The 22,689-nt window shown below is 39.2% G+C and overlaps 1 long non-coding RNA gene across 1 annotated transcript; it reads right to left on the bottom strand.

Annotated features, from left to right (window-relative positions):
- Nucleotides 1-51: 51 nt before the first annotated feature.
- On the bottom strand, nucleotides 52-4,596 carry LOC125304984. Its single transcript, XR_007195305.1, has 3 exons — nucleotides 4,262-4,596; nucleotides 3,079-3,312; nucleotides 52-588 (listed from the first exon to the last, which is right to left on the bottom strand). It is a non-coding gene; the product is annotated as an uncharacterized LOC125304984 (long non-coding RNA).
- Between the last annotated feature and the right edge of the window lie 18,093 nt (nucleotides 4,597-22,689).

Genomic DNA, 22,689 nt, shown 5'->3' with positions numbered 1-22,689 from the left:
TATTCAGATAGATGGCGCCTTGTCTGTTAACTACTCATTGCCGTCCCTCCATAGACATTCAGCAATAGGCTGTTTTGCATCCATTACAAACAAACAAGCAACGTGAAAGTCTAGGATTAGGGAGAGAACTTAGTATGCCTAGTCTAATGCATAAGCATGAAGTTGAACCTTGAAATGAAATTGAGATGAAAAACACTCTCCTACAGGGACCCCCAAGCTCTCTAAAGATGGGGCAAAATATTTTTTCTACGAAAAAAAATTAAATTCATGCCATGGAGGGTTAAGACAAAATAAATAAAAGAGTAATAAAACACAATAAAACAAATATGATTTAATTAAAACAGTTGCAAGAGGGGAATTAAAGATATGTGATTTGTGGTAAATCAACATCTAAATCAACTCGAACAGTGCTGGCTCTGCTGTTGTGCTGGCAATCAGCCAACGTTTGCCAATTGCCAAGTATAAATCCTTTGCTGCTGCACACTGCAAACTGCCTTTATTTCCATTCAGATTGCACCAATGAAAATGACATTCAGTATAATTCAGGTATTCCTTTATATTTTTCTCAAAATTAGGGACACGCTTGAGCTGGGGGGAAAATAAGGCACATAATATTGTTAAAATACTTTAACATTAAACATAACTCAGAACATTAATTCTGATTTAAATGATGGGTAAATAGTAAGGTCAATCAGTGGGAAAAGTGTCTTGTACATGTGCACTGTGTGATTTGTGAGAGTGTTGCGTTGATCCACTAGTGGTTGTGGTTCTGATGGTTGGTTGGTTTTGGTATGTGATTGTGGTGCGGTGCGGATCACTGGTTGAAAACCCATAGACTTCTGAAGTTCGTCTACAAAAAAGAACCAAAGCTGCCATCTTTGCCCATATATGGAGATCCGGGTGTTAGTTTTTTACAATTGTTTACACACATTTTCAAAACTCTATTTCTATTTATCCTCAAATCTCCAGCAAAATGACACACAACATTGAAAATGTCATAAACACATATTTAAAGCAAACATTTGCCTCACATTATAAACACTTTTGTCATAATATGACATTTTGGATACTTCATGTACACACTGTTGCTCAAAACCTAAAACTCTTCTATCTTTCATGGGCTTTATGTAAATATGTATTTCCATACAAGAGAGAAGTTGAAATACACAGTAAAAATGCAAGCAATATTGAAACCAAAAATAGTGATTTTTCCCAAATAATTTGCTGTTGCGAATATAGTATTTTACAGCCAACAAGAAAAAAAACAAAGCAAACTACAATGACCACCAGATAGACATGGAGTATTGAAAAACGCTGATTTTGCCTAAGACGGAAATGACTGACTACAACCAAATCACTGCTTTTTCCAAAGAAAAGTGTGTTTGTGTGTGTGTGTGTGGGGGGTTGTGTATTCATAGGCCTATAGACCCTTTCAACTACAGAAACAAACATTCCTAAGCATTCTTAAGCCATTTCTGGAGGCACAGAAAAATTTATTGAGCTAATGGTAACTTGGGGACAAACACAAATAGAGCAAAAAAGACGAGCTTAACATTAAGTCGACTTTTTGTAAAACATTACTTTAAGCTAAAGTCCAATTACAGTAATGTTCCTTTCAAGTATCTGCTTGGTTCTGAACATTTCAACCAGAAATCCTCTAGGAGCAGATAGAAAGGGTCTATACCTATACAGTATAGAGAGTATATCTATTCATAGGCCTATACTAAGGCAATGATTGGATGGTGTTCAGTAAAGTAATGAGTGTTTACACATGTGAGGAGAGAGAGAGAGAGAGAGAGAGAGAGAGAGAGAGAGAGAGAGAGAGAGAGAGAGAGAGAAGCACTGGTGAATAAGAGTGGCATTTTGATGGGTTGTGTTTGAAAAACGAAATCAAGTTACTTCCTGTTAGATTTTTGTGTGTTAGGTAGAAAATTGTGTGAGGTGTTTTGCAAAATGTGTTTTAGGAAATTGAAAACTGAGTCAAACACTGAGAATTAGTGTATGGTTTTGCAGATTTGGTATGGGGCTATTTGGAAGACATGTTTAGAAAATGGTGTGACAAGCTGTGTAAGCAGTTGAAAAAAACTGAAATTGAAGCTATAACTTCAATTGGGCAGCCGTGGCCTACTGGTTAGCTGGTGTAGTATGACAGACATCCAAAAAGTACAATTTTGCTCTCATCTGACCAGAATACATGCTCTCAGTATTTCATAGGCTTGTCCAAATGTTGTGTAGCAAACTTTCAACAAGCTTCAACATGTTTTTCTTCAGTTATAGTCATGCATGAGTGTGCATAGAGGCCATGGCGGTGGAATGCATTACCTTCTGACTATCCTTCTGACTTCCTGGTCAGAAATCTTGTGAGGAGATCCTGTACATGGCTGACTGATGATGCAGTGATGTTTCTTCTACTTGCAGATAATGGCTCCAATACTGTTTACTGGATAATTCTGAAGTTTTGAAATGCATCTGTAACCAGTTCCATTGATATGTTTTGCTACAATAATATTGCTTTACCCATCATGAAATGTTTCTTGTGTGACAACTTTAACGAAAAACCTTTATAGCTCATCAATATGTACTAACCCAGCTTATATTAATTTGCACAGATAGGAGGGATAATTACTCTCCAACTACAGTATGTATAGATTCCAGGTCACTCCTTGCCATTCCTTTCTTGCCTTTGTGTACTGCTTTTTCTTAGCGTGTTCAATACTTTTTCCCCTGTGCCATTCCACTTTTTTACTCATAACTCTACTTATGGACATTAATGTTTGGATTTTTTAATATGTGTGGATTACTTAAGTTAATACTAATGTCTGGTGAACATTTCATGCAAATAGCCTCACTGGAGGTATACTTACTGAAAAAAATGTTGACGTGTTCAATACTTATTTTCCACGCTGTAATTTAAAAACCCATGTTATTTTCCCATAGGAAAAATCGCAAGATACCGGATCTCAAAGATGGCAGTTTTTTTTGTAGGCGAACTTCAGAGGTCTATGCTATGTGGCATGTTTGTAGAAATGAGTGTTTCAAAGAAAAAGTGTATGTGACAACCAGGAATATATAGCCTACCTTCACCGTATTTCCATTCTGAATGAGGATATGATCTTCACTCCTGTGATGCCATACAAACACCAGACAAATTCTGCCCTGGGCTTCACCTTTCCTGAGTTTCCATACTTTCCATTTTGGTTCATGTTTTGCATTTTGTCTTTTAAAAACAACCTTTTTTCCAGAGACAACAGCACACTTGCCTGTCGCTGTTTTAAGAGGGTGTTCACCTGTGAAAGTGAAAGATGATTGGGGCTGAAGATAGAAAGAAAGAAAGACAGAAAGAGAGCCTTTGTCAAACACAAGAGTCTGCGGTTTCTCTACAAGCCTTTACTTTCACTCAATAACCATAAAGCTATCGCCTCCCCATTTGGCAATAAAGAATGAATGGGTTTTCCCAGACCGCTTATGAAATAGAGAGCAACAGAAGACAGGCTGATTACAAGCAGAACTGACTATTTTTAGGATTATGTATTACCATCAATCCTCTTAAACAGGGTCTACAGTCAAATCAAGTCAAGTCCAATTTTATTTCTATAGCGCATTTACAGACAGCTGAGCTGCACCAAAGTGCTTCACAATAAAGTGCTAAGTGCAATAAACAAAAGAATGACCTAAAACAGAAAGAAAAAAAAAATGAAAAGGGCAACAAGACAATGTAAAAATGTAACAAAATGACAATGTAAAAAAAGAGAGTATTTGAAAGCGACTTGGGCTGGGCTGCACAGATGTGGAGGGGAAGGCAGTTCCAGAGTCTGGGGCCTGCTACTGCAAAGGCTCTGTCCCCCTTGGTTTTTAGCCTGGACTTGGGCACTTCCAACAGCAATTGGTCAGCTGACCGTAGTACAGTGCATTTAATTGACACCACCTCTCAAATGTGTTTTTCAAAACTAATTGATGCATTTAAAGGACAAATAATGTTGCCAACAGCCATAAGTTTATGTTTTTTGTTTAGTCCCAGTAAAAAAGAAAGACAGAATTTGACAATTAATATTGTATTTTGGGTATAGAACACATCCTCTACCCAACTGAGAAAAAAACTGTTCCAACTGTAGAATCTGTGGTGGACAGAGAATTGTTTTTACTTAAGATTAGGCTACTGTAACTTATACGGCAATCACATAAGGAATGCCATGGTCTTTGGCTTAGTCTAAACAATGCGTTTTGCAATTTCATAATAGACCATTAGGCCTTTTGATCCTACCATTTTGATGTTGTGTAGACATCTGTGTGGCTCCAACAAAGCAAATCAGGCGAAGTAGGTTGAGAGCAGTCTTGCAGGTCCTCTGAGAAACGTGAAGCTGTGCTGCTAAACGGATGAGCTAGGTATACCTATTGCCTAATGTTCAATTATGTCAAAGCCTACCACCTTCCTTTCTGACATGGAGTCCTGTCTACCATGTTACAATAGCGCATAGTTTGCCTGTAGCTAAATGATAAAGGCCTATTTAAAGTGAGTCAGACAAAGCCAGCCTCAATGCAGTTCTACGTAGATTATACATGAAGAGCAGCAACACAATGGGTTACTTATGCTCCCCTTATGCTCCCCTCCGTTTCTGGGGTTGAGTCCTGTCTACAATAGAGCAGAGAAGAAGGCGGGGACTTGTCCAGGAACATGTTCTTTCCAAGGAATATGGGAGATAAGACCTGACATGTTTATTATGAACACTTCACATCTCTTAAAATAGTCTAATTTTAGCCCTTATAAATTCCTTACTGTTGACCTTAAAACCCCTCTATAAGTTTTAAGTAGAAATGTGCAGATTGTGTTAAGGAGAAAATGTACCCCCTTAATCAAGGAATCCCTGAATGATCACCTTAAAATAAAATTAAGATATACTTAAATTATCCTTAATTGCCCCCTTAATCACAACAAATAAAGGGAATCCCTGACTTGACACCTTATATTTAGACAACAAATTAAGGACCACTTAATTTAAATTAAAGGTACACAGGTTTTTTAGCTTAATATGCACATTTTTATATATTTTTTTAGCTTAATATGCACAAACATGAAATCTAGGCTAAACTTTTTTTTTTTTGCTTTTGTTTTGCTATTTTTCTTTTCTTTTTTTATTTACAATTTTGTAATTTTTCATACAGATATACACACACAAAGGACAAGAAGGAAAAAAATAGAAAGTGTAATAATAGACAAGACAAGAGAGACAAGAGCACCAAAACAGACATGAAATGGCAGACATTATAGACATATTATAATAATAAAAACGGGACATTAACAGACATCACATAAGTTACAAGGGAAAAGGAAAGAGAGAGAGAGAGAGAGAGAGAAAGAGAGAAAAGAGGGATCCAACCCATTTAGCTCATGATTCGTTGTTTCCTCCTCTCTAAGTATTTTAATACTGAGGACCACATAGATGTGAAGCAATGCAATCTACCATGGTGTTGACTTGTTAATTCCTCCATTGGGAGAAATGCAACTATCTGTTCCAGCCACTGGCCCAAAGTAGGTTTAGATTGAGAGATCCAGTTTGTGAGGATACATTTTTTGGCAAAATGACAAAGTATTGTGATCACAGTTTTCCTTTCCAATGTAAACCAGCTGTCCTCTAGCCTAGAAATCTAAACGCGCCCCTAGCGGCAGCAAATTACATTTGCTGCCAGGGCTAGTCTAGCAACTCTCCGTTGGCTTGTGAGCTCCAGAAATCGAAACTCAATCAGGCCAATGAAATCGTGTATAGAGTCGTTAGGTGGGCTTAACATAATGATTGATGGCAGAGTTGCAATGGTTTGGCTTGAATTCCCTGCTACTTGAAAACAAATAAGATGGATGTTGCTGTTGGCTTAACAGTGTGACACGAAGTTAAGCTTTTATTAAGTTGGCAAACGCTTGAACTAGCCAACTAGCCGCTGATGGGAAACGATGGGACTCATAGCTGCCGCTGTCCTATTATGCGTGCAGAGGGAATTTGAAAGACAACTGATTATCCCGTCCCTCGGACTGAGCACTGCGAACGGTGAGTGCCCAGACCCTACATTTTAATGTGGGTCTGGCTCGTCAGGCTAGCTGTCAATGCTCTACTTTGTGGGCACCTTCACAGCAGAGGCATTTGGGATCATTGCTGTTCAAGCTTTGAGCCACTGGAGTGCTCAGTGTTGCCACATTAGCTGCATAAGAAGACTTGGGCCTAGAGATGGACTTACTGATATTGAGACTTCTCCTGCCCGCAACCTTGTCTTGTATGTCTCCAAATATTGGGTTGGAACATATCTTTGTTTGTTTCTCAATGAACTGAACACAAGATCTGCAAATGTGATAGCGCTGTTGTTCTCCAACGTTTCTTGAGCTTTAGTCCGCCATTTATCCCGCAACTTGTAGGGCAATTTCATGACAATGGCTTTCAAGGTGGAAGCTATATTCAGTTCTTTCATGTAATCCAGCCTTTCCATGGTATTACAGCATCCTTTGAGATACAAGGCATAGTCGTTCAAGGCCTTTGGGTCTTCAGGCTTTATGGTAGGCCAATTAAGTACTCTCAATGTAAGCTGTAGAAATTTTATACTCATTGCCAAAATGTTCGTGCAACAGGCGTTTGGCTCTGAGATAGCCTTGGTTTCTATCCATGTGCTGGCAACTTTTTACTAACTCTCTAGCTTGACCCTTTGTGTACTGCTCAAGGTAAAACAATCTGTCTTGTGCATCTTCAGTTTTCATCTCAATGTTGTGCTCAAAAGATGACATAAATGACCTGAACTGCAAGATGTCCCCTTCAAAGATGGTAACACTTTTGGGTGGCAATAAAGACAATTGCTGTTGCTTGAGTAGCATAGATGTGATTTCATTTTGTCTATTCAAAATATTTATCAGATTACCAGAGGTTGCACTGTCTTGTACTGGCCTGCGCTGTTCTTGTCCTTGATGTGTTTTCACAGGACCTTCTGTGTCTGCATGTGATTTTACAATAACATCATCAGCCAGCTGTTTATATTCTGTACTAAGCTCAATTCTTTCTGAGAGATCATGAGATTTCTCAACAATAGTTTGCCGAAGAACGTTACCTCTTTGCACTGACTGTGGCCTTAGAGCTGCGCCTATAGCCTCTTGGGTGTCCTGGAGTAGCCAGTGTTCTTTGTCGTCCTCATCCAAACCCGCTTGTCTGCTGCGCGGTTGGAACAAGGGTATATGCTGCACACCATGCCTGGGTCGAACAGTCCTTCCACCGAGCATGTTAGTGGTTTGAGGTCCTGCACGCAAGGTTTCCATTTCCTGTAGGTACTCGTTCATTCCATCCACTGGAGTGGAAGCCACTTGCTCTTCAGCACCAGCCAACACTGCAAGCTTGGCATTTACAGCAGAGAGCTCAGCTTCAAAGTCCAGAGTCTCCTTTTGCCTCCTTAATTCCTCTCTTTCTTTTCTTAGACATTCTTCCTTTTCTTCTAAAGCATGTCTTTCTTTCAGAGCGGCAGTCTTGACTACAAGAACGGCCTTCTCAGCCTCTGCTACCAGTCTGGCTGATGCTGTACTAACATTTGTCCCTTTGCTTGATGCCTGAGTTACCACAGAGATGCTGTCCTCAGGACCAACTTCCTCCTCTTTCTCAGGTGGTGGTAAAACTGGTGGTAAAATTGGACAAGATTGAATCCACTCTTCTGCCTTGGCCTTAAACATTTCAATGGTCCTCATTTTTGGTTCATACCACTGCTTTGTGTCTTTAACATGCTCATCCTTTGACAGGAAAGTTTGATAATACTTGTGAACTTCATTAAAACTGTCCAGCATTTCTATGTATTTCTGTAAATCCTTTTTAACTTCCTCCACATTTGCTTGATCAGACATAAGTTTATTTATCTTATTCATTTTGCGAGTCATTGCAGCACTTCTATTCTTTCTAGCATTTTTTGCATCTTCACATGTCAAAGCCTTTCTTAACTCAATTTCTTCCAGCTCTCCTAGAGGTGAAGAAGCCATGGCATTGGCATCCATCTTGATAACTAACCAAAGTTCTTTGTTCAACTTGACAAACTTAAAAGTTATTTTTTCTTTCAAACTATAACTCAATATTCCTCAAAACTGATTCTTCTTAAGATACTAAACAAGATTCCTTTCAAAGTCTCTTCATTAACATACCGATTGATCCAGATTCCCTTGGATTAACTTTGGGCCTTCAAACTATCCAGAGTGACACTCACTTCCTTTGTTTCCAGTTTCCAGTTGCATGCATAGAAATCCATTCATCCAATGTCATCCAATGTTCTAAGAATCCATCCAGGGCAGTCTTTTGACTAAATTGTAGTAGCGTTTAAGTTTTTCCAATTTTGTCTACCACTTGTGGCCGAGTGGATCCTAGTCTTGACGCGTGTTAAATGATGAGGAGTAGTGGTTTTGTTCCAAGTTGGTCCCTTCTGACCATTTATTGTTGACAGTTTGTGGTAAAGTAAAACAAGTAAACACTATAAGGCTTTCTATCAAGTCCAAGTCAGCACGGTCAAAAGACTGTATGCCCTTCTCAGCCACGCCCACAAGCTGCGGCCTACAGCTCTTAAGGTCATCCCCCTGGGGCTCCACCTTCAGCAACCTCCTCCAGGATCCTGTAGGTGGGACAGACAGACCTGTGCCCATACTCAATCCAATCAACCACTCTCCCATACATACGCACACAGACATGCACACACACACTTACTCCGGCTAATAAACAAAGAAAATATAAGAATTACATGAAGTTCAGTTTGGCTCCTACACTGGTGTTCAAGTTAGTGCTATGAAGCTTAGGCTACATGATTGATATTATGCCTTGGTTTATGCAATAGATTTAGATTTTTTTAATTATTCGTGTTTGACAGAGCATTCAAGTTCATTTCATGGTAGTGTTTGTAATTTACCTAGTTTTAATCTGTAGCCGAACTATGTTTTTACAGGTGTTCCTGGACAGTTTTGAAAACGAGATGCCTGAACGCCTCAAATAATCAGCAGTAAAGGTAAATATTCTTCATCCAGGACCTTGCCCCATTACTCTTAAAGCATAACTCAAAATGCAACCTAGGGTCTTTTTGTGAATGTACCTGAGTCAAACTTTCGCTTGAAAGCATAATTAAGTCAGAAGTTTACCACCATTAAGTTTGACTGTATTGTCGCTTCTGGGTCAAATGCCATTTTGAATGGGAGTCGAGGGGCAGAACTATTTTGATACATGATGATTTTGATTCATGCATCAAAATAGTAGGCTAGTGCCCCACGACTCCCATTTAAAAATGCCATTTGACCCAAAACGATAAATACGGTTGTATTGGAAACAAAGGAATCTAAGGTAATCAAATGCAGAAAACAGGGTGGTTGCACTCATATCGGTGCCAAGGTGCACAACGCTTTAAGGAAAGACTACCTGGCCAGGTCTACCCATACCAGGATGGCAAACAGATGGTGTCTATACCAATTTGACCCATAAAAAGTAAATGTCAAATAGTTACAGATAATCTGAATTAATCTCATCATTGCCAATGGATTTCTGTGTAAAATATTGTTTATCTTGTAAAATGTTGTCCATCTTCTTTCTGTTCACAGACAACAGAAGACAAATTCTCTAATACCAAGGTCAATGCATTTGACTGCTGTCCAGCCCCGGGTTGCCACCGAAAACGTTATGGATGTTGGACTGGAAGATGGTGTGCTATTAAGGAAGCTAGCTACCACAGCTTTTGCCACCACATCTCAGTGTTGGGAGGGAAGTTCACTCACTGCACAACTCTACCAGCTGTACCTTTCCTCCTCAGCCATGATACGTAACCACCATGGTTTTCTTTCTGGGCCAGAAGACTTTGCAAACAAATAAGCAATAAATGATCATGCATTACAAATTTAGCCATGTTAGACTGTTAAGTTGTAGGCTGGGTGTCCAGTAAACAATGTCAAGCTTAGAGGGCAAATTCTCTCACCTAGGAGGATAAACAACTTTTGTTTTTCATGAAATCAGCATTTTGAATTGATGGTCTACCAATGAGGCTGTAGTGCCTTTTAAGCACATTTCCAATACACTTGGAATGTTACAAAATTGTACTGCGACTGTGTTCCGAATGCTCATAAAATCTGTTTTTTGTATAATGTACTTAAGAACACTTAAAGTTTGAAAAAAGTTGTTCCATTTTAGCACACTAATTACACTCAAAGTATAGTCAAGTTGGTATTAAGTTGAACTTAATACATAATTCAGTACACTTAATTACACTTGGATTTGATGAAAAAAGTACAAACTGTACTTTCAAAAAGTATACTTTTAATAGTTTTTTTTTTACCTGGGAAGTTTATAACGTTGTGGACGACCACCAAGCGTCTTCTGCCTCAAGGCTGCGCGCGCATCTAGTTTTGTTGGTAAATGGGAAACCCGTGTATAGGCTACTACCTTACTAAGACACAAAATCAACAAAAGAAAAATATTATTTGATGACCAAAACTGATAGATCAGTGTGTCTAGGCTAGGTTATTGCACATTGCCATGCGGCTGACATATCAGGCCTAAAGGCTACACACATTCGTATTTTATTAAAGGTGAGATGACTATGAAACTATACAAACAATGTATTAGGCCTACCAAAAAAATATACTTTTCATAAGTACACTATATTACAACTCTAAGTATTAGCAATTTAATACACTTAAACTAAATAAACTTCTTTACCATTTAAAATACACTAACAACAAAGTACACTGAAGTTGAACTTAATAACATCTACTTTGAAGTATACTTTCTAAAAGTACACATTAAACCTACTTTACATAAAGTACAAAAAGTGTAAGCATACTCTAAGTATTAGCAATTTAATACACTTAAACTAAATAAACTTATTTAACATTTAAAATACACTAACAACAAAGTACACTTTTGAAAAGTACATTACAAAAACACTTTGAATATTGCACAATAAGTATGTTTAATTTTAGTACACTGAAGTTGAACTTAATAACATCTACTTTGAAGTATACTTTCTAAAAGTACACATTAAACATACTTTACATAAAGTACAAAAAGTGTAAGCATACTTGCTTTATACTTCATATACTTTAATCATATTTCTAACACACTAAAGTATACTACTTTTTTACCTGGGTATACTTGTCACTGCCTTTCTTCCGGGGCAAAAGTATGTCCATGTCGTGTATGTGTCGAAAACTAGCATCGTTACCTAATTATAAGGTAAGTATATATTACTCTATGCCGTGAGTTGACAGCTGTTGCGAGAGAAAATTAAGACCATAGGCCTATTTGCTCCGGAAAACATTAATTGTGCTGTGGATTGTCATGACAGAGAAGTCTTAGTATGTTAAGCTTAGGTCACTAGCCTATGGCATTTACGTTTTGATAGCTAGGTTATTGCTTCTTATCCCTATTTGAGACACAACGCTGGTATCGGCTGCAGCTAATGGCCAGTACTCCCATTGAGCTACAATGCTAGGTCTGGGGCATCTTCTAAATGTGCCTTTTCTGACTCAAAATGGCATTAAAAGGTCTGTACAATATGAAGTCCTTACGTGACAAAACGATGCATTTTCTACTCATAAGTGCACAGAGTTAGACGACACTATTCTGTTGAAATTAAAGTGTAGGCTACTGATGAGTATGGTTGGGTATCGTTTGGGTTTTATCCGATACTGGTGCTAAATCAATACTGTTAAAACGGTGCCCAAACTGGTACGTTGTTTTTACAATAAAATGCCCAAACCAATGGTCAAAACCATGGATTGCTTTTTTTATTGTTATTACTGATGAGACATATTTGAACATGAACTATATATTTAGTTTATTATCAATATCTGTAGTTTCATTGCTTCTAGGCATAATTCTAATTGCAGATGACCAGTCACCCCCAAGTGAAGTCAGCCAGCCACCACGAGGTGAGTTTCAGTCAGCCAGCCACCACGAGGTGAGTTTCAGTCAGCCAGCCAACCTCAGGTGAAGTCTACCAGTCACCCTCCAGGTGAAGTCAACCAGCCACCCCCAGGTGAGTTTGCCAGCTTCCCAGCCTGGCAGTCACAGAGCAGACCATGTCTCGAGCCGCCCCCCTAGCCCAGGCAGAGCTGCAGAGGCACGCCTCCAGCCACAGGAGGGGTTCACCCTTTATTACGACAACCCTCTATTACGACATACCGTTATTACGACATGCCTCTATTTAGACATGCCCCTACTCCGATTTTTTTTAGTACCGCTATTCTGACATTACCAATCCTCATTTTCAATTTATCTCTGCAGTTCCTGTATCCTATCAAATTCCAACATCCTAAATGCATGGATGAGCTGTAGTCATGTCATCTGCACCTGCAGCTACATTAACAATCCACCCGTCATCCACTCCAAACAATGTTTTTCCCAATAATTGATATCGGCACACATTTCATTCAAAACCTTAGGTGATTTTGAACTGGCCATGTGAATAATTGTTACACATTATGTAAAACATAGGTAGCTCTCCTCATTTTATTCTCTAAGCTCTCAGGGGAAAACGGTCGGAAACTCCATGCATCAAACAAACTCTGTGTGTGCAGGTCACCTATATTAATTAATTAATGGCCGTCAATCAATGGCCAATTGCGCAAAGACGGGCGGAATTCTTAGCTCCAGTAGCCTAAACCACTTCAGTGAACGTTCAAATAACCCCCAGAGTTCAGTGTCCATCAGGGTGTTCAAACTGGATGTGCGTTATATTCAAGTTGCTTATATTGCATTTTAGAGGACAATGATAAAGCCATGTGCAACGCATTTTGGCTTGCCAGCAGGTTGGATAAACTCAATTTACTACACAATAATGTAGGCTAGGCCTATATCTTTTATATGTCATGCGTGCAGTTGTTGAATTGCACATAACATGTCTGCATATTTATTTAGTCTTCTTTCTCTCGACTCTAGGCTAGCGCATGCATTATCATGGCCCTATAATTGTGCAAAGACAGGCGGGATATCCAACGCTCCTTTTACAGTAAACCACTTCACAACGAACGTTCAAATAACCCCCAGCGTTCAGTGTCCATTAGGGCTGAGCTACACCAGGCGCGTAACTGAAGCGGTCCGTTCGCGACACTTAAAATCCATTTTAGATGGTCTATTTTTTTTGAACGTACGCCCCACTGTCACGTCTGGTGTAGCTACTTCCATTGATTATAATGGAAGCTAATTGTTGCAGCAGACGCAATGCGAACGGAACGCTTCAGTTACGCGCCTGGTGTAGCTCAGCCCTTAGTCCCAACATTTAGAAAAATAATCGAAAAAAGTCCAATTGTGGATTGGGTGTGTTTTGATTTTGAGAGAGACTGGAGAAGGGCCGTATGTCTCACAACAACTGCGATAACCTTGTTTCTTGAAGGCTATCCTTACCTCCAAATATCCACATCTAATGAGGGTCGGCGACTATCCAATACCCAATACTATTTGCAATACCATGTTGGAAAGCTTAGTTTATGGGCGTTCGTGTGAGTACAATAACTTAATTTTGTATATTTTACCAAACTGACTGGTTTCGCCTTGCAGGGTCACATTTCATTTGTTGTCTTATCTTTTTTTATTCAAAACAATTCGTAGGTATCCATACTCAAGTCTAATTACCACCAGACACAAATAATCATCACCTAGATTAAATCCTCTCTCTCTCTCCAAAATCTCTTCCTCTGAGATGCACGCGCTATAGGCTATAATTTAGACTACCCGACATTTCAAATGTGATTCTCTAATCAACTTTTTTTAGCTCTTAAACACGAAAAATACACTGTTCAACGGAGCTGGTGTGTGTGAGGCGCACTCTTGGACTCCTTGAGATGCGACTAACCTTTCGGTTGAAGTTCTTGTGCGTAGGCTATTATAGAATCCAATCCTGTTGCCCCTGCTATTTATCAATGTAGCCTTTTATTGTTTTTTTGCCATGAATCGTCTGAGCTGTAATGAAATCGTGTGTTGTTTAAAGTTGGGACGATTACTGTAGGCCTAGGCTATACTGCCCATATTGGAATAAAAAAATAAAGGCCCACCCTAGGCCTACTTCGCAAAAGTCCACTCCGTTGAAAAATCCTGGCTACTGTTAATGACCTCGTGTCGGAATGGCAGGACGTTTGAAAAAAAGGTCAAGTGTCGCTACAATGGAAAAAAAAAATGTCGCAGTAGTGGGACGCTTGAAAATTAATGTTAATGCCGCCACTTCGACAATTAGACGCCAATGTCTAAGTAGCGGCATGTCGGAATAGCAGCATGTAACCCCAGCAGGAAGGCTAACCCCCACCAAACTGCTGGCAGGCAAGAAGTTCAGGGTGAGGGGTCTCAGCGCACTTGAAAGGTGCCCCCCACCCCCCGCAGCTAAATGGCATTTTACTACATGTTTTACAACAGTAATTAAAAACCCTTCAATCCTTGAATCCTGCTAGGAGAAAGGAAGTGAAGTTCCATATTCAGTATATAGACTGATTTATGAGGTGCAGTGCAGGCAGACGGAGGAGAAGCAGTGGCTGACAAGGGCGTGAGAGTGGCCGTTTCACTCAGTCTTGTCAGCTTGGTTATTTATTATATTTTCATTGTATGTTCAAGCATGTTACTGTATATGTTGTTATAAAAAATAAAATAGATTCTGTTCAATGGAGAAAACAGTTGCCTGATCTGAGATAAATGGGATACATACTTTTGTGGAGGAGGAGTCAAATGTACAGTAGGCTATTTGTCTTTCAAGTGTAGTGGAGTAAAAGTCACATGTATACAAAAGTATTAATACAGTATACAAGTAAATGTACTTAGTTACTGTCTATCTATCTTTCTATCTATCTATGTGTCTATCTGTTAATACAAAAAACTGTTAACATAAAGTAAGTAATAAACTCTTGATGTTTTGGATCTTACCCTGTAATTACTCCCAGCATAACCGTATAACACACTTATACATGGTGATAACACACAAAAAGCTATACCAATGCATGTCACTTATTTACTAACTCTAGGGTGGTACCTTTTTTAATGTAACAGCAGATTCCCATTGTAGTTTCTCTAGCAAAAGAAGGGTATAAATGACATATGTTACTTATGCTGCTCTGTTGATGATTTAAATCGGCAACTGACAATAATGAAAAGACTGACACGGTATGATAGATAAATGCCCTCAAAGATTAATTACATAATGTTGTTAATTACATTAAAAAATGTATCCATCCACAATGTCATATGTAGCACCTGCAAGTATTTTAAATATTTCAATGTTGTAATTGTATTTCAATGTATTATTGTAGGTGTAATTAAGGTTCAGAGAACACATCATGCCAAAAAACGGAGGGGATGTGGAGGTACCAGAAGGGACCTTTGGACACTTGCTGGAGGAGAAGACAGGGTGTTCCATAGTTTCATCGCTATTGGGATTTTGCCAAATCTCGTATCAGGCTCTGAGGTTTGGTCTCGACTGGCTTCAGTGGTTTTTGGACAAGACAACTCAAACAACCGTAAGTGGCTACACACCACATGGACACTAAACCGAAAAAGGCATAAAAACCAGGGTGGAGGCCGCACTACAGAGTGACACAGAGTGAACAGGCTACAGGAGAGACATTGAGTGCTTCCCAAGAGCAACATGTTGAGCGAGACCACCAGGTGAAAAAAAACAGATGAGAAGATACACAGACAGCCACAGTGTCCGATCAAGAAAAGAAAGAGTCAGAGTGAGAGCTATTGAATAATGATGACTGCAATGATGAAATAGCAGAACAGGGGACGGAGTCAGAAGATGATTCAGTGGATGAGCAGATTTCTAAAAATGATGATGGGGAAACTGAGACAAATACCAACACAGAGTCAGAAGATATTGCAGACTCTGAGCAGGTGGAAAACATTGAAAAGCAAAAATATGTAGGCACAGAGTCTAAGGAAGAGGAAGATTATTCTTTAGAGGTTGAAGAGTGGGAGATAAAAAATCAGAACATCAAACAAACAAGTGCAGACTCTGACTCTGAGGAAGACGAGGATGATTTAGCGAAAGAAAAGTTTGATGACAGAAAGGATGACAGTGAGATACAGACAGGCACAGAATCAGAAGGAAGTGATTCAGATGCAGGGCAGGTGGCGAAGAAAACTGTAAAAGTAAAACGGAGAGTCATTGAGTCTGATTCAGAGATGGAGCAAGGTAAAGATGAAGAGTCAGGAAAAACTATAGAATCAGATGAGTCAATGAAGATCAAGGATGAAACAACCCAGTACAGAAAGATACCACCAATGCCAACCAAATTCAACATAACATTAACGAAACAACAGTGGCTATTAATAGCACCACAGAAGGGACACTCAAAATTAGCTACACCACGGACCAATATACTTTACAGTGAAATCGTTAAACAACATCCAGCTTGTGTCCGGAAATTCACATATCAACATATACTGTACGTGTAGCAGGAAATGAAGGGTTTCATACCTGTCGGTCCGTGCTGTTTGTAAGTTTACAACTTGCAAGGCCAGCTTTATCATACAAATGGCAGAACGACCATCTACAAAACCAGAAAAACATAAAATTGTCTGTACATCGCTCTGGATTTGTCTGTCACCTACAAAGTGAAACTAGGTGTAGACTGGCAAGCAATATTAGGAGAGGCCACAGAGCAAAAGCGGTCAGAAAAGGCATTAGCAGGGTATACTATAGCCGGTTGCGCTCCACTCCACTAACAGAAATAATTGCTGGCAATTTATCACACAGCTTAAGGAAAAACATACTGAAGGTCATTGCATCAGAACTCAAAAAGAGCAAGCAGCATTGTTGTTCTTGAGCTGACACTCACACAGGACATTATAAGAGAATGTGACAGCAGTCATGTTAACATGCTAGGCTACATTCAAGTCCTGCAGATCAAGCTATTTACTGTACACTTGTCCACAGAGGTGTGAGCATCTTGGTCAACCACCTAAGGCAGAAAACAAAGGTGGCCTTGTACCTCGATGCCACAGGAGGTGTTGTCCGAAAAATACCTGGTGGCAACAAAAGGGTGTTTTACTATGCCCTTACCCTGCCTGGAGCAGGCAGAGATGCCCCCCCTCTCCCTGTCTGTGAGCTCCTTTCCAACAACCATTCAGTTCCACCTCTGGCATATTGGCTTCATCAGTTTATTCATACAGTGGGCAAATATACAACACGGAGACTCAGGTTGTAAATGTGCTTCAGTGGCTCCCCCAGTTCAGCAGCACAGACCTTGAGCAGCCTTGGACACAGTTTGTCCGGCCCGGCTGCCTTCCTAGGTCGAAGTTTCTTTAGCTGACCATGGACCTGATCAGCCGTGATAATGGGGGGGAGGAGGGGGGGGGTGCGTCTAAGGGGGTTGTCGGGTGGCTGGAGGCTGATGGCTGTTGACTGAAGCCATTGTCATCAGGTGGGGGATGGGTGCAATAGCCTGTGATGATGGGGGTGAGTGTAGCACTGAGAGTGAGGGGTGAGTTGTGCGTTGGGCAGGCAAGCAAGCAAGAGCAGTGTCTGAGTCAGCAGGGGGGTGGTGGACAGACATGTCAAATTAATCAACAGCCTAATGAAAATAAACAATACTATACAAAACATTTTTGCAGAGATGCTCTCAGCGCCTCATATTTCTATGCAAACATAGTGCACCTCACATTTTTACAAGCGGCAAAGCGCAGTTTACTCCATATAAATGCGTGGTATACCATGCTGTCTTTTTTTGTTCAAAACAATCTTGCTGTTAATAAATGACAAACTAAATATCATACACTCTAAACCCGAACTAGTTGTCATTACTAGAAAATTGCGTGGAAACCGATTGACTTAAACCATTCTGGTTTTTACAAAACATAAAACTAAACAGGTTTAGTTGTGTCAACTAATAACCTTATGTTGATGCTGTAGACAAATTAAGCTTACATTAGTAGTCTTTACTCAAAATCTTTAGTTCACTTAAATTATTGTTTCAGAAGTTGCAGTTGGATAAAATAACTATAGGTTAAAATGCATGTTAAAAAGCTCATTAAAATATGAACTAATCTAAGTTCTGTAGATATTGTTGTTTTATTTTAAGATTTCATTGTTTTATTAAAAGTTGAAGAGAAATTCATCACAATGTATAGGAATGTACAGAGCCCTAGAGGTGTCATCGCAAAATGTTTTGCATGTTGAGAGAATGTGCGCTCGTTTTACTACATTGTGCGCTCGTTTTACTAAATTGTGTTCTCGTTCTACTATATTGTGCACTCGTTTTACTAAATCGTACGCTCGTTTTACTAAATTGTGCGCTCGGTTTACTAAATCGTGTGCACAATTTACCAAATTGGGCTCTCGTTTTACTATACTGTGCGCTCATTTTACTAAATTGAGCTCTCATTTTAAGCATAGTAAAACGAGGGCACGATTTATTAAAACAAGAGCACAATGAACATGGTTATAGAACATTGTGTGCACGATCTACTTAAACATGGCCACAATTTGTAAAACATGCACTCAATATTGTCTTGACACATGTAAACATGAGCACGTTATAGTACATTCGAGATCTCGATCTACTAAAACGCACCCACTAATAATTAAAACGTGTGCTCGAAGAAATTAAATTGTGTGCACAAAAACGTAGGTTTAGTCAACAATCCAGGAGGTAGTGGAAACCGGTCATTACAACAGAGCCTGAGTAGCTAATGTAGCCTAGTAGATACATTTCCCCATTATGGGTCTCCATAGCTGGCGGTTGACACCACAGGTGACCCTGTTACAAAGAGTAAGTCCGCTAACCATCCTGACCACCTAATGGTGAAAACTAAAAAGGCTTTAATTAACTGCCTACGGTTATCATCACATTACCAATATGAACTGTAATGTTACAGACAGCCTGATAGTAGGCCTAGTCCATGCCAATAGCTTGATAGGTAACACAAAGTTGCCACCACAGCACAGCGAGCGGTGAGAAAAGGTCAGAAATGTACTAAATGTGAGCACGAAATACATATTTCGAGAGCTCAATTTAGGCCTACAATGGGGTCACGTTTTATTCATTCGAGGGCTCAATTAAAGGAAAACGTGCTCACAAATTATCACAACCAGAAAAAATATCACTTACAGTAAAGTGACCTCTCCCGAACTCCGTAGGAATGCCTTTTATTATTGATAAAACATGAACACAGGGGCGCAGCTACCCATTTTTTGAAGGGTATGCAACAATGCCCAAAAAAAAAAAAAAAAAAAAAGAAAAAACACAAACAACTAAAGCAAAACAAAAGGCCAATAATTTACACTATTACTGTGCATTAGTGTATATTGAATATGTTGTTAAAGAAATGCTGCCAATCTGATGTTTAACTTGATGTTATACTTATAAGTATTGATAAATGGTGCATTGTCACTTTAAGAGAGTCTAAACGGTTCTCATAACGTCCTTTTGCCAGCTATTGTTCACAGTGGATAAGGCTGATAGGCCCACTCTAGCCTTGTTTGTTTGCACCACATTGACAACACAATGTTATTACAAGGAGCCTTCATTGTTAGGATATGGAAACATGTAATGAGTTGCTGCTAGCGTGACATTTCTGTTTGCAGTTGGCCATTAAAAGTGCAGTATGAGCATGGTAGCCAACTAGCTATCTGAATGGAATAGGCTATGTTTCAATCGGCATTATGCTTAACAAACGCTAGTTAGTCTGTTAACATTCAAATTTGCAAGCCTCCAAACACAGACGTCATCATTTTAAATCCTACCTGTTGCCTTTCACCGTCCACTTATTTAACTGCTGTTGCATCCCTTGACATGCCATCTCCATTTCCCTCTCTCTTTTTCTATTTTTAGCCGCCAACAGCTTTTTTTGCTGTATCCATCTTTTTCAATAGACGGCAACTCACTACTTGTACAGTAGGCCTATCTGCTCGCTCAGCGCTGATGGCGCCCCCACTCCCTCTTCTATGTCAAAAATGATGGAATCTTATGAGATAGGGCGCCTACTCTAGCCTGTTAGTCCTCTAAAATGTTATAGAACATTGAGAATGTTGAAATTATTTAGAAATGGACAGCAGTAGCTACATATAGAAAATACCAAATATATTATTTTATTTTTTTTACCATCGCTTTGGCGCCCCCATGGGGCTGTGCCCCTATGCGCCGCATATAGCGCTTACCCACTTTTTGCGCCACTGCATGAACAAACAACATTCAAACTCATAAATATTCCACATCCACTGTATCTTGAAGATGAAGAACCTATTAAAAAAAGAACATAAGAAAACAAACTTTTAGTTCATGTTCATAGGGGAGAACCGGGACGAATTATATAGAGTGAGGATTGTCTCAAAATTATTTAAATATATATAAAAGGATATATATACATATACATACATTTATAAATATCCAAATACAAATATAAAAATGTGACATACAATTAAATAAACAAATGTGTTTTTGTAAATATATTTTCGAGATTTGAAAATAAATATGCTTGACTTTGTATGTGGAATCTGCATTTGTGAATCTCCTTTTTGCTTTTATGTCGATGACGTAATTTTGAGACATTCCTACTGCACACCAAGATCCACAAATACCACTAGATTTGAATGCGAAGACACCCTCCACTGAACAACCAGCAGATGACAGTGTTGTACAACATGTCTGTTATCAACTGAGAGCAACTGAATCTTTCCGACGCTGTTTTCCCTAGTTCAGTTCAGTCAAGTGGTCTATGACTAGCAGGATTAACGACATGGAAGACACTGGATTAAATGGATGGGTAAGTAATAACAACTAGCCAGAACGATTTATTATCGGTTTCGATGAGTAGTGTCGTTTTTAACTTCATAGACTATAACTAAGTCCATAGAATGAAACACTTTTCGTTTAAATGTAATTTACAAAGACAATGTAACGGATGGAAACACTTTTTTTGTGTCATTGACAACTCCCATGTGTTTCCTCTTAGTACCATGTGTTAGTTCGTATATATATATGGGACGTTCGCGGTACGATTCGCGGTCCGATTTAAATTTGGGACCGTTGAAACACAGTGGTGGGACGAATGAAACACTATAATATTCACTTAAACCATATACATTATTCGGGTTTTTATGAAACATACCTAACAAATGACTTGTTTAGTCGGTACTGTTAAAATATTAGCTCATTTCTTGTAATTTGAAGTCCCAAAAATATGTTTTGTCCTATGCAAAGTTCTTATGTCCTTATGCGTCAATGGCAAAGATGCACATTTGGATTAAACTACCTTTTTTGTTTTTTGAGCAAGGTATAAGAGTACATTTTTTATGTATTACTAGAGAATGTCTAATAAGGGGAGAACTGCCACTCTCTGAAAACTTCCGGTTTCTGAACTGGTTGCAGTTCCTTCTGTGGTTCCACATGAGGGCGCTCGTCCACGAGTGCAGAATGCATGGAGGTCTATGAAGCTGTACCCCTCAAAATCCACTTTTCTCGGGATATAATTTTTTTTCAAGTCATTTGAATATTGTATTCGAAAGGGGAGGCATGGAAAATACACTTGGTTGAGTATTATATTTTTAAAGTCACTTAATTGTTCTAAAAAGCCTTTCAAATGTGTCAATGACGTCACTCATTAGCACAATGCTAGCATGTTATGGGCAACAACGACCCAACCTGTAAGAAAACAAAAGGACATACAGTAAGTACTCGTTCATTCAACTTTTGGCCTATAACCCATGTTGAAGTTATACAAACTACAATCAAATCTGAGAACGACAATCAGGTCAACAAATTTAGCCGTCTAGCTCCATTGACTCCCATTCATTCTGCACTCATGGCAATCGCCCCCAGTGGAAATCTGGTGAAACTGCAACCAAAATTCGGTACAATAGGACTTAATATGAAGTGGCCAGGCTCTCCGTAGACGGGCTCTGGTATTACCTTATTATCCTGTCTTGAGTCATGTTGAGTAATTCACAGCTGAACAATCAACCATTTATAAACCGGAAGACACGACACAGATTCCGTCTCATCATTAACTCATTGAGTGCCAAAAACTTAATATTACGTTTTTTTTTTTTTTTTTTTTAATTACGAAACTAGACACTCTAACACAGGGGTTCCCAAACTTTACCATGACAAGGCCCCCAAATACCACTAGGTTCTGGCCAAGGACCCCCATCGACAATACTACAGCAAATGCAAAAATACATTAACTCATTGAATGCCAAGCTGTTTTCGGAAGCTTTGTCCTAGAGTGCCAGCAATCTAGACCATTGTTGATGATTTTTGTACAGCTACAGCATATTCTGTGTTATAGCTATGAACACATACAATGGCTCGTTTGAAAGGTGAGACTTTAAGCTCTCAGTGGGTGTCATATATTTAATTTCCATTCTTCACAGAGTTCCCAAAATCACATATAAGGTGTGTAAGCAGTGGTTTTCAAAGTGGGGGCCGCGAGGGGGTGCCAGGGGGGCCTCAGCAAGTTGGAGGGAAAAATAAAAGCAAGAAATAAATACATTTGAAACATTTAAAATATACTATGAGGCAGGGTTTCCGTTGTCCGGTAATTACCGGACATTGGCCGGGAAAAAAATGAAATGTCCGACAAAATTAAATCTCTCCGGTCAAATTGTCCGATTGAAATTGGCTAACAATCCCGTCCCCTAATGCAATCTGAATTTGAAAATAAGCCTTAATATGTAAGCCTATATTATACGTCCTGGCTATGTTTTTAAATGAACAAGCTCTACTGTTTGAAA

This window comes from Alosa alosa, chromosome 12 (assembly GCF_017589495.1).
Source record: "Alosa alosa isolate M-15738 ecotype Scorff River chromosome 12, AALO_Geno_1.1, whole genome shotgun sequence".
NCBI lineage: Eukaryota > Metazoa > Chordata > Actinopteri > Clupeiformes > Clupeidae > Alosa > Alosa alosa.
This window is presented reverse-complemented; position numbering and strand designations above follow the sequence as displayed.